At 38.2% G+C, this 11,409-nt stretch overlaps 1 protein-coding gene across 6 annotated transcripts in view; it reads right to left on the bottom strand.

Moving 5' to 3' along the window:
* Positions 1-11,409, bottom strand: part of LOC106879997 (uncharacterized) — a 319,599-nt gene that overhangs the window by 61,480 nt on the left and 246,710 nt on the right. The window lies entirely within an intron of this gene.

Raw genomic sequence — 11,409 nt, 5'->3', positions numbered from 1 at the left:
CAAAGTTTTAAAATCAGATAAATTAATTAAGATAGGCTTCATAATCATTACGTATACCCACTTTGTTGTTTGTGGGCATCGACATTAGAGTGGTTATGGAAATTATATTTTGTATGCATATATCATCATCATCATCATCATCGTCATCATCACGCCCACCATCATTTAATATCTGTCTTTCATGTTGGCACATGTTGGACAGCTTGACAGGATCCAACAAGATGGATGCCCTTCCTAAAGTCAACCATTTTATGGAGTACACTGGGTGTTTGTTTATTTTTTCTGGCACCAGCACAAGTGAGGTCACCAAATTACTTGGAAGACAAAGAACCCAAAAAATAAAAAGCATGCCACCCCCACCACTGACTGAGTAGGATGGGAGTATAGTGGAAAGGGAAGTGGTTTTATGCCAGGTGTTAAGAGACTAAAATATGAAGGACAGGTGTTTTGTTATAGAGGAGATACATAGCAACCTTGCATTATATAATGAGAGATTGTGGTGACCAGGTGTTAGAGTTAGCCTTGATGTAGAAGAAGGTGAATCAAAAAGAGAATATAGACAGGGGAACAGAATGGGTGGGGAGGAGGTAAGTTTAGAAAAATGTGAGGAGGACAGACAAGGATAGAGATAATAATAATAATAATAATAATTTTAGCACAGTGGAGATGCAATGGCCCAGTGGTTAGGGCAGCGGACTTGCGGTCGGAAGATCGCGGTTTCGATTCCCAGACCGGGCGTTGTGTGTGTTTATTGAGCGAAAACGCCAAAAAGTTCTACGAAGCTCCAGCAGGGAGTGGTGGCGACCCCTGTTATACTTTTTCGTCCCAACTTTTTGCTTTTCATCTTTCCTGGGGCCAATAAAATAAGTACCAGTTGAACTGTGGCGGTGGTGTGTGTGGGGGGGGGGGGTCGATGTAATCGACTGGTCCCTCTCTCCACAAAAATTTCAGGCTTTGTGCCTACAGGAGAAGGAACTACTACTACTATTACTACTACTACTACTACTACTACTACTACTACTACTACTACTACTACTACTACTACTACTGTTGCTGCTACTACTACTTTATTTGAAAAAGCGCTGTCTAGATTCTAAGCAGAAACTTCAAAAGCAAATTACATAAAAGACTGACAAATATCTATAAAACACATACATTATAGCAAGCTTCATTTGCCAAAGGAATGTGTTGAAATATGTAAGTTTAGAAATTTAAACTAAATTGTAACGCCCCAGACAATCCCAACCTGTCTGCCATTTGTATAATCCTACCAAAGTACATAATGTGACAAGAGTGTCTTGCTAATGACTAAGCTGTCAGAAGGTAAGCAAGTAGGATAATTGATACCCACCCACACTTTTTAATCTGAGATTTTTATAAACCACATACATAACATCAACAGAATAAATGCAATGGCAGTTACCAAACTTTGTCCTGGGTTGCCAAGTATACCCAGAGAATGCCAGAGGAATTAAGGCTATTTATCCATTACCTGCTAGTCCAAGTGATTTTTGGTTTGGCTAAGATGCTTGGCACTTCTCATTTGTGATATATGAAAGGGAAATCATGATGGCACCTGTGCCCAGCGTCGCCTTCCTGGCACGTGTAAAAGACATTCGAGCGAGATCGTTGCCAGTGCTGCTGGACTGGCTCCTGTGCAGGTGGCACGTAAAATACACCATTTTGAGCGTGGCCGTTGCCAGTACCACCTGACTGGCCTTCGTGCCGGTGGCACGTAAGAGCACCCGCTACACTCTCGGAGTGGTTGGCGTTAGGAAGGGCATCCAGCTGTAGAAACTCTGCCAAATCAGATTGGAGCCTGGTGCAGCCTTCTGGCTTGCCAGTTTTCAGTTAAATCGTCCAACCCATGCTAGCATGGAAAGCGAACGTTAAATGATGATGATGATGATCCCACGGGCAATGGCGTAGTGGTTAAGAGCGTGGGCTACTAACCCCAAGATTCCGAGTTCAATTCCAAGCAGTGACCTGAACAATAATAATAATAATAATAATAACAACATTGAAAATGGTTCATTGGGTAATAGCACATGTGATCATGTGACTGACCAGGTCATCAAATGTTACACATCACTGGTCACAATGCACTTTACACCGTTTTTAGCTGTCGAATGACACCACTGTGTTGAACCTGGAACTATGTGGCTAGGAAGCAAACTTCTTGCCAAGCCTGTACCCATATAAGGCAATATCTATTTTTTCTTTTTTGATATTCAAAAATGAGTCTTACCAGACACATGATTTGTGTGTGTGTGTGTACAGAGAGAGACGGAGGTTAGATAATGAGTGAGACAAAGTTATGTAGTAAATGTTATCGTAAAGTGGGACTTAGAAGTGAATAAAGCATAATTATGAAATGTTCTCTTAAAGGAAGTGATGTCCTCCTCAGCCAGATGATAAGGAAAAACTGCTTAGTAGTGGTGTATGTGTGAGAAAGAGAAAGCGATGGGGGGGGGGGGGGACGAAGAAGGGGGGATAACTTTCTACCTCTGTCTAACCTGATGTTTACTTGTTAAATAGCAAATACAAGTTCAGAGCTGATAATAACAGCAACAGAGAAAAGAAGAAGAAAAATGAAGCCCTGAAAGAGCTACTGTGAGGTCATTCGATCAGCTAGAAATAGCAGCCAAATCTCTTTCAGATCACATTGTGATGTCACAGAAAAAAGGACACATTCGATAATGTGTTTCTGGGTTCATGATACCTAAGCTGATAATAACAGCAACAGCAAAAAGAAAAAGAAAAATGAAGCCCTGAAAGAGTTACTATGAGGTCATTCGATCAGCTAGAAATAGCAGCCAAATCTCTTTCAGATCACATTCTGATGTCACAGAAAAAGGGACACATTCGATGTGTTTCTGGGTTCATGATACCTAAGCTGATAATAACAGCAACAGCAAAAAGAAGAAGAAACATGAAGCCCTGAAAGAGTTACTATGAGGTCATTCGATCAGCTAGAAATAGCAGCCAAATCTCTTTCAGATCACATTGTGATGTCACAGAAAAAGGACACATTCAATAATGTGTTTCTAGGTTCATGATACCAGGAGAAATAAATGGACCAGCCATGCCTGGAATGGCTTCGACCGTAGAATTGCTCAGTCAAAGTTAACCTGGGGTTAAACCACTTCAACAACAACAACAACAGCAGCAGCAGCAACAAAATCTAATATCTTCTTCATTGATTTATCAGTTGGTATACCACAGATAAAGAGATCTAATCTATAGCCAGCAGCAAGTTTATACTAATTATCTTATATGGAGATTAAGAAGAAAGAGAGAGAGAGAGAGAGAGAGAGGGGGGGGGGGGGTGAATATGAAAATATAAACAGTAATACATGGTATGCATGTGTATATTTGTGTGTTTTAATATGTTTACGTAAGTGCATGTAAACCACAGTGTTTCATGCATGAGACTTATTGCGTTCTATATCCAGTATCTTTTACGAAACTAGCACTTGTGTGTGTGTGTGTGTGTGAGTGAGTGTGTGTTTTATTATCTTCAATAAAAGTTAGACTTTGAACACAACTCTATCATCTTTTTGTTTGCCAAGAATTTTCTTTAATTTCAATTGAACACTCTTCCCCCCCCCCTCCGAGACCAACATCAAGAGCATTTCTAAACTGGCGCTTATGATTCCCAGCTGCATGTATCCTATCCTATCCTATCCCTAGCTGAGGCCCCACTTCACTTTACTATATTGGGACCTGCTTACACTGCCCATCTCACTGGCTTACTCTCTTTTACTTGTTTCACTCATTTGACTGTGGCCATGCTGGAGCACCGCCTTTAGTCGAGCAAATCGACCCCAGGAGTTATTCTTTGGAAGCCTAGTACTTATTCTATCGGTCTCTTTTGCCGAACCACTAAGTTACGGGGACGTAAACACACCAGCATCGGTTGTCAAGCGATGTTGTGTGTGTGTGTGTGTGTATTTGTGTCTGTGTTTGTCCCCCCCCCACTCATCATTGCTTGACAACCAATGTTGGTGTGTTTACGTCCACATAACTTAGAGGTTGGCCAAAGAGACTGATAAAATTAGTACTAGCATACAAAGAATCAGTCCTGGGGTCAATTTGTTCAACTAAAACCTTTTAAGGTGATGCTACAGCATGGCCACAGTCAAATGACTGAAACAAGTAAAAGAATAATACATATACATACACACACACATGTAAAAAGCACTGAGTACACTCTTGGAGTAGTTGGTATTAGGAAGGGCATCCAGCTGTAGAAACCTTATCAAATTAGACTGGACCCTGGTGTCCAGCTTACCAGTTTTCATCCAAACCGTCCAACCCATGCCAGCATGGAAAGCGGACATTAGATGATGATGATGATGAAGATAATGATGACACAAAGAAGCAACAACACAAATACGCTAGTCTCCAGTTTTCGACTCTGCACTGGAATAAGTGCTGTCAGCATTCCTTGAGACAAAGAGATTGAAGTATTTTTTTTCTTCGATTGCCACCAAACCAGTAGCAACATAAATACCACCACCACCAACACAACAACCATCACCTTCGTCGTCATCGTCATCATCAGAACCATAAAACAACATCAACTACAGCAGTGACTATTTTCAGTTTGATTTAAAAAAAAAAAAAAAAAAAAAAAAAAAAAACTGGAGAGACAAGTGAAGGCAGAGATGTTTAGCTATTGACACTAGCAACAAGACTGGTCGCGGTTGTGATTGGTATTCCTCACCCTCCCCGCTACCACCTCCTTGCATCACACTCCGCTTCACACATAACAATCGTTGGTTTCTATGGACAGGCTTACTTCAAACTGATCAAGCCTTGCAGCATCATTTCACTATGTGTGCTGCTAGGCTGTTTGTGTACGTGTGCATGCATACCTGTGCGTGAGTGTGTGTGCATATGTGTTATATATATTGGTTTTAAAAGGTTATATTTTTTGCATGTTTGTACATATAGTTGTCTATACGTGAGTACATGTATGTATGTATGTATGTATGTATGAGTGTGTGTGTATATATGTATGTATATGTATATACACCAACACACATAAATGCATATATATATACATACATGTATATACGCGTACCCATATATATATTTATAGATAGATAAATTGATTGATAGATAGATAGATAGACTGATTGATAGATAGATAGACTGATTGATAGATAGATAGAGAGAGAGAGAGAGATACATACGTACATAGAGATATAGATAGAGAGATAAGATAGATAGATAGATAGATACACACACAGTTATAAATGTACACACAAACACACACACATACACAAGGAAATAAGATACAAATATTCTTTTTTTAATGGTTCCATTTATACAACTGAGAGCTGCAGAGAGGAAGAATTTCTTTAAATATTCCATGTTTGATGTTTATCAATGAAAAGATCAAAGCAATGAACGTTAGAACATGTTGTGTTTGTTTTTTTTTTTGTTTTGTTTATCCCCCCTCGTTCTGTTCTTTTAGTTCCGCAACTTCTCTTTCGGTAAAAACTTTCAGATATATCTACGTACATGTATGAGATGAGTGTATGTGTTATAGTTTGTGTGTGCACGCGTGTATGTGTGTGTGTGTGTGTGTGATAACAAAGAGTTCTGTAATTGATACAAACTATTCCAAAGTGGTAAAGTGTAAAAAATCAAAAGATTCTTTTTTTTTTTCTCTTCTTGTGCCCTCCCAGTGGAGTCTGTGATGAGATTTAGACAATCTGTTTAGGAGATTCAATTCACAGCAATAATAATTAACAACATTGGCACAAGGCCCACCAAAGCGTCTAAAAGAGAGAGCTAAGTACAACAGGGTCCAATTAAGCCAAACCCTTCCATATTCTTTGTACACATATGTGCAAACTCCAAGGGGCTATAATGCATCATAGAGTGCAAAGGAAATAACCCAGAGATAACACTAGTTACATGGAAAAATAAACAAAGTAAGCTGTTATACACTTGATGTGGTGAGCATGATAACTTTAGTTCATCAAGACTATATCTGTATTGAATAGAGGTAAACATTGTTAAACAATCTTCAAGTCAACCAAACAATAGAAAGGGAGATAAGTCAGAATAAAAAGAAAATTATTTTGTTTTTTATGTACTGCCTTGCCAATGGCTCAGTTAATTTAAACTGGGGAAACAGGCAATGTGGTGAGAGAAAGAATAAACTGATCTTTGGCAAACATAGATATGTTCCAGTCTTATTAAACCTCCTCAACCAAGTATAGTAAATTCAAATGTTTACTGAGAATAGTAGGGAGAAAAGTAAACCAACTCCAGTTGGATTTGAACATAAAATGCATGCAGAAGCAAACTCCAACATTTTGCAATATTAGCTTCCATGCAACAAAATTTGTCTGTATATGTGCACATTTGTATGTTTTGCTTTATGTATGTATCCTAATCCGTATAGTTGCATATCTAGACATGCTCATATATATTTAAATGATAAACTTCTGGAAAGTTTTACAGATTTTAATAGTTCCAGTGATGGCTTGGATCCGTAGTGTTCGAATAAGCTTTCACCTTTCTGGTTTTGAGAAGCCTAATTTCTCAAGATTGATCATGACGGGTATAATGGGCTTCGTATATTTTACCGCAGTGTCACTTTGATGGCATGCCCTGCTCTCTCACTCAATAATAATAATAATAATAATAATAATAATAATAAAAATAGTATTGGCTTCAAATTTTGCCACAAGGGCAGCAATTTTGGGGGAGAGGATGAGTCAATTGCATTGACCCCAGTGTTCAACTGGTACTTATTTTATTGACCCCCGAAAGGATGAAAGGCAAAGTTGACCTCGGCGGTATTTGAACTCGGAACTTAGTGACAAGCGAAATACTGATAAGTATTTTGTTTAGCATGCTAACAATTCTGCCAGCTCATCCACCTTAACGATAACAACAACAACAACAACAACAGCAATAAAATAGTGAATAAGTGTATGGGGGTGGGTGTTGTCTTCTCAAGGAAATTGATAAGGACTGTATTTATTTTTTTAATTCAGAGATAAATAAATTTGGTCCACAGTCTGCTCGTTAGCTCTTGATATTAAGGACAGCATGCAGATTACATGAAGTAAAAACAAAAAAATTTCTTAAACATAGGCGTACAAAGAATAAGTCCTGGAGTCAATTTGTTCAACTAAAGGCGGTGCCCCAGCATGGCCACAGTCAAATGACTGAAACAAGTAAAAGAATAAAAGAAAATGATATTTACACCACATGTTACTTACAAGGCCACAGTTTTGAAGAGGAAGGCTATACAACATATAAAATAAATAAACCCTGGTACAACCTGCTTTTTTTTATTTTACTGGCCCCGTGGTGGCACAGTAAAAGATGAAGCTGATGCCAGCGATTTGAACTCACAACATAAAACAGTGTTATTTCCACACTGTATATTTCCATCATTTCACCACAACCCACCTTTTTACTGTGAAGTATTGTGATATTTTTTTTTAATCTTTTATTTATCTTCTACTTGCTTCAGACATTAGACTGTGGCCATGCTGGAGCACTGCGTTGAAGAATTTTAGTCAAATCAACTGCAGCCCTTACTGTGTGTATTTTTTCTTTAAATTGGTATTTATTCTATGTTGCTTTTGTCAAACCAATAAGACACAGGGATGTTAACACACCAACACAGCTTTCTTGCATTATATATATATATATATATATATATATATATATATATATATATATATATATATATATATATCTACAGGGTGTCCACAAAGTCTGGGTACATGGGGGATTAACACATACTTTAAGAAATTATTATTTCTCCATGTGCCCAGACTTTGTGGACACCCTGTATATATATATATATATATATATATATATATATATATATATATATATATATATATATATATATATACAAATAGAGAGAGAGAGACAGAGAAAGAGAGTATCGTGCAGTCAGCCAAGTTTTGATATCTTCTACTTTTTGCACCTCACTAATCCTCGGTATGCGAACACTGAATTACAGACCCCAAAATTTGGAAGAAGAAAAACTAAACAGGATGAACGAACGAACGTAATTAACTGAACAGATTGGAATGGTAGGTGTTCGTTGTGTGCTCTGTAGTGTAACATGGTTCGGAGGGTCACAGTTCGGGCAAGCAATAAATGCAGTAATTTCCTTCCCACAAACTCCCCCCCCCCCATGTCTGTCGTTCATTTAAGGCTTGTTTATTTCTCAGATTTCTGTTGCAAAAGTCTATATAATAATAAAAAAAAAAAACATATGTACACACACACACACAAACACACAGAACATTTCTTATTAACAATTTTAGTATTGAATTCATCAGGTGTATAAACTGTTTTGGGGAAAAGAAAAAAAAAAAAAACAGGAAGAGAAAGGTAGCCAGTGAACAGAATAATAATAATAATAATAATAATAATAATAATAATAATAATAATAATAATAATAATAATGATGATGAAAGAGATAGAGAAAGAGGGAGAGAAAAATTTAAGGATGAGGTGTGTATACCTGACTGTATAAAAAGGCTAGGTAGTACGGAATGTGTTTCTACCATTCTACATTATTTTGAGAGGAGTGTTGTGTGTGTTTGTTTGTGTGTATGTATCTGGATAAGGTAATGTTTTTTTTTTCTTGTTTTGCCATTTTTTTTTGTTTGTTTTTGTTGCTGATGTTCCATTGCTAAGATATAAAAGTAAAACATTTCTCAGACTCACAGGTGACAATGGTTACAGGTGAGTGAAGGGTGAAGAAATGATGGTAAAAGAGTGTTTGTGTTGGTGTGTGTGTGTGTGTAAAAAGAAGAAAGGGACAGGTGAGGAGAAGAGGAGAAGGAAGAGAAAGGAGGAGACAGGAAAGAAGAGGGATAACAACAACAACAACAGCAAAAAACAAAAAAAAAAGGAAAAAGAAGACCAAAAGAAGAAAAAAAACATGGGATCTCCACATTGGTTATATTCTCATTGTTTATTGTGGTGTTTGGGTGAGGAAAGAACAGAATGAGAGGGGGAGGGGGAGTGAGAGGAGGAGGAGGAGGAGGAAAAGGGATTGGAAGCTGAGGAGGAAGAAGAAAGAAAAGAAAGGAGCAAAGGGATACAAGGATGAAAGAGACAAAGAAAATAACATGGGGAAGAGGAAATTCTTGATAGAGGAAGAGAAAGAGAGAGAGAGAGAGAGAGAGAGAGAGAAAGAAGAAAAGGAATTTGTCCTTTTGCCCAGTTCAATGTAGGAGGCAATATTTGAAAGAGTTCAATAAAAGAAATCAAAGGTGGTGGTGGTGGTGGTAGGAGGAGGATAGAAGGGAACATAGGAGAAAGAGAAAGAGAAAAATAAAACTTTTGGACAACTTTTAGAGGTGATTATTATGGTTGTGGTGGTGGTGGGGGGGGGGATGAAGTTTAGAACTCTGGTTGCAGAGGCTTTCCAGGTTCAGTCCCACTGCATGGCACCTTGGACAGGTGTCTTCTACTGTAGCCTCGGGCCGACCGAAGCCATCTGAGTGGATTTGGTAGACAGAAACTAAAAGAAGCCCATCATATATGTGTGTGTGTGTGTTTGTTCCCCACCAACACCACTTGACAACCGATGCTGGTGTGTTTACATCCCCCATAACTTAGCGGTTTGGCAAAAGAGACCGATAGGATAAGTACTAGGCTTACAAAGAATAAGTGCTGGGGTCGATTTGTTTGACTAAAGGCAGTGCTCCAGCATGACCACAGTCAAATGACTGAAACAAATAAAGGAATATATATATATATATATATATATATATATATATTTGTGTGTGTGTGTATATATATATATGTATATATATATGTGTGTGTGTGTATATATATGTGTGTGTGTGTGTGTGTGTGTATATAAGGGATGACCACTAGGTGGACATCCATATCTATATATATATATATATATATATATATATATATATATATATATATATATATGTATGTATATATGTATATATTTACTTATTTATTCAAAAAGTTGTTTGTCATGGCCAGTTAGGGAGTGACTATTGGTTTGGAACCTCTAAAGCACTTAAATGTATAGGTGACCCATCAGATTCAAATGACCAGAAGCCTATTCCTGAACACTCTCAGCATTGTTTTCAATGACATCTACCTATCATTTGTCCACTATTTCCTCATACATCTACCTGGGTTCATGGGAGGACATCTATGAAGAGGAAGTGTGTGGGCGCGGGGGCGGGGGGGGGGGGGGTTATCTACAAAGCAACTTGACCAGCAAATAATGGCAGCCAGGGATCTCTTTCAAATCACACATGTTGAATGGTACAGCAGTGCTGGGATCCTTTGTATGTAAAAAAAAAAAAGAAAAAAATGATGGGATGGTCACAGCCAGGAATGCCTTTGATCAACTGACATGGGGCTAAATACAATAACCACTGCCACCAACACCACCTTCATAGTCTACTTCCTGGATTCAGGATTTCATTCTAAACCACAGCAACCTGGGTTCATATCTTAGTAGAGACGTAAGAATCCATTATCTTTTATCATGGTTTACATTAATTTCATTACTCTCTTTCTTTCTCTCTCACACACACACACACACATACACATTCATTATTTCTGTCTCCCTCTCTCTCACTCTCTCTGTATCCTTCTGCCAATCCCCCCCCCCCGCCCCACCTCCTGAAAGTGGTTTTTAAGAAAGAAATTTTGAAGTGTGTAGTAGGAAGCACAGGGGATAAAAGAAATATGTTAATTGCGACTGATGTGTGACAGTAAGCACTGAGACCAAGATGGGGGGGGGGGAGAAGCAGGTACATCTTGGATAAAAAAAAAGCCAGGATATGGCTATGGGTGGGGTAGTTGGGGGTGGTATGTATGAAGTGTCCTCCAATGACAGGAGGAGAGGTTGAATGGAGAGATGAGAGAGAGAGAGAGAGAGAGAGAGAGAGAGAGAGAGAGAGAGCTGGGGAGGAGGAGGAGGCAGTGAGAAAGAAAGTGATAGAGTAACAAAGAGAGAAAGGGATTGGAGTGGAGGGAGAGAGAGCTAAATAGATGGAGAGAAAGAAGACCACTTGATAACCTAGGTGTTGGTTTGTTTATGTCTCCACCCCTACACTGGGTGTGGTGTGAGTGTGTGTGTGTGTGTGTATAAAGAGAGAGAGAGAGTGACAGACAGACAGATAGATAGAAACACACAGAGACACAGAAAGAGAGAAAGATATATATATATATATATATATATATATATATATATATATATATATATATATATATAAACATAATTAAGCTTTTTAGCTGCTATTTCTGAACTTCGGTATATGGTGAAGCAACTGTTTGCTGATCCCTTAATTATGTTTATAAGTGTATAAGAACTTTTAAATAAGTTCTCCACCAATAATGGTATTTTCATACCGAAGGGCTTGGTAA

The sequence above is a fragment of the Octopus bimaculoides genome, chromosome 9 (assembly GCF_046866305.1).
Source record: "Octopus bimaculoides isolate indiv1 chromosome 9, ASM4686630v1, whole genome shotgun sequence".
NCBI lineage: Eukaryota > Metazoa > Mollusca > Cephalopoda > Octopoda > Octopodidae > Octopus > Octopus bimaculoides.
Note: the sequence above shows the minus strand (reverse complement) of the source record. Positions and strands in the feature narration are given on the sequence as shown.